The sequence below is a fragment of the Aphanomyces invadans genome (genome assembly GCF_000520115.1).
Source record: "Aphanomyces invadans strain NJM9701 unplaced genomic scaffold supercont1.4, whole genome shotgun sequence".
Lineage (NCBI taxonomy): Eukaryota > Oomycota > Saprolegniomycetes > Saprolegniales > Verrucalvaceae > Aphanomyces > Aphanomyces invadans.
The window spans coordinates 1982646-1985257 of record NW_008580149.1 but is presented as its reverse complement, the minus strand read 5'-3'; positions in this window follow the sequence as shown (position 1 = coordinate 1985257).

Sequence of the window (2612 nt, the reverse complement as noted above, 5' to 3'; positions counted from 1 at the left end):
ATATTTTCTAGCCGTCAACTATACTTTAATCAAAATAAACAAACCGACCTCTTTTCCTGGAACAGAGTAGTACGACCTTGATCGCATAGAGCTCCATCTCGTGAGTTCTGACTTGTTCAGCTTCTTGGACAGGAAAGCGATTGGTCGATCGTCGCTATTATAGTCAGTTTGGGAAGGCTCAACACAGCAATAGCCAGAATCATCAGTAGTGATCAGGAATGGACGGCTTCAGCAGCAGCTGATATTGCACAGCACGATCGGGACGAAGAGCGTCTGGCAACTCGTCTGGAATGACGTCTTTGAATTCGTCGAGAATCGACTTGACGGATGATGGCACACAGCTGTCATGATTGTCGTTGAATGAGCAAAGCTTCAACATGAGACATTCGCTTTGGACCGCATCCTTTGCGCCTTCCACCGCACCGATGATCCTACCAGCGCCCTAACCTACGGCAGGGTTTTGCGCTTGAATCAAGGATATCCTAGAATCACAGCAAAGACTTTGTCCATCAAATTCCATTAGTACAATTACGTGTCTTCAAACTTGAACCCTTGCAAATGCATCTTGTCTTGAACCACTTTGGTGATGGTGAGTTCCGACTGCACATCATTTTATCCTGAGATGCGCACGATCTTCTCTTCGATCACTTTCTCCCCAAAACCAATTCGGCAGAGAAAGTTCGATCCATCACGGTCGATCAATATGCGCGTAGTACGGCCATTCAACACACAGACTTTGATCTACAAGGAGGAGAAGTCTTATTTTACGACTACCTTCGACTCCTTCAGCTTCGGCAAGGCTTCGCTGTCGATTCGAACGTGGTAGCTTCCGAACACGATTTATTCAATGCATTCATCGTTATCATACTTCTACGTTGACGTGATGCTGATGACTTGCCATAGGACTTCTTGAAACCTTCTTCCTCGGCTTAGACGTTATTGCGACTAATATAACCCATCTGACCACAGTTGTAGCATATGATTGGGGTCTTCCTTGCATGGTGCTCCCCACTTCGAGCCTCCACGTGGTCGACTTCATGTCGTAGGACTCATCCTGAGTCATTTAAGGTGCGGGGCGTTTCTTGCAGTTGCGCACACTCACGATGATGATCATGCTCTCGGCTGCTCTTGTCTCCACCCTGGCGGTGCGTTGCCATTGCATATCCTCCTTAACCTAAGGATTCTGAGCTCGCTCGTACTCTAGAGCCAATTGTATCGCGCTGGTTACATCCAAGCAGCGGCGATACATCACGTCTTTGCGCGTCTTCAATCCACCAGTAAACAAAGCCACCTTGTCCAACGGCGAGATGTCACAAACTTGAATGCAGATTAGTCGAACTTCTCAACGTACTAGTGCAAATCCTTGTAGTTCTTCTTCGCCACCGAGTACAAGCTATCTCGCAGACGATCTTGTAGGTCTTCTAGCTCGAAGTCTTGTCTCAAGCCTTCAGACAGTTGATCTAGTGTAGTAAGATAATCGCATCGTTACTGGTATGGCGATTCTGGTATCAGGCAGCAGCTTGTCCACGTAAGTAAGGAGCAACTATCGCTAGGCAGCGTTCCTCCATATGCGGCTATTCGCGTTGATTCATGTTCCTGGCGCTGAAGAACGTGTTTACTAAGTGGGCGTATGGTCTAAAGCTCTGCGATAGTTTGCCATGGTACTTGGGCATACTCCGTCCCTCGACCTACATTTGTATCTGACGAGGTGCATTCTTCAACTCAGCTGTTGTTGCATCAGCTCGTCGTGGGACTCTTTGAATTTTGCTTGACTTTCCATAAGTATTGAACCGTTTGGGTTAATTGCGCAAATGCTTGCTCCATAGTTTACGCCGGTCAACTCCAATAACTTTGTCGAACTTGTGCATCAAAGCGACAAACTTCAAATGTTGACGACTTTGGCGGTTGAGCTTGAGGAACTGGCCTTGTTTCCCGATTAGCGTAGGTTCGAGATAACTCTCAAAATATTCGCTAATGCTTATGGCTTGCACAATAAGTACGATAAAGTCGGGTTGCACTATAATGGCACTTCTTGAATCGCCACAGTCGTTGTCGAGAAATTCAAACGTGGCTTGGACGCTGTCTTGAATCTTCCTCAATTCGTCTTCTCACAACAACACACGGCGCTTCGTACGCGCAAATACAAAGTAGTGGTGAGAAGGTTGGCCCTCTGGGATTGCCTGTTAACAGGACTTACTATCCACGACATAGATACAGTATGACGTCCCTTTGAGAGCTCACGAATAAATGTAGCGACAGTTGGAGGGGCTTCGCGCGGGCACGAGGTACATTAGCAGGCACGGGGCACGAAGGGTACTTCACTTCCAGAAATTGGTTTGAGGGCTGCTAACCATATCATTATGTCGAGAACAGGTGTTTGCATCGGATTTGAGCACAGTTGGACAAGAATTGCCAGAGTCCTCCAAAGTTTCACGCTTAGCCCATTGTAACCCGTAATTTTAGCGATGGGTTTTGCAGTGAGATGACACATAATCAAAGTGACTTCAAAAGAGTCGGATGTTCTTTCTTTGATTGGCTACATTTGTGCCGATTTGGAGATTATTTTGATTATTTTTGCAAAAAAGTATTTTTTTTGCAAACAGTTTCCACCT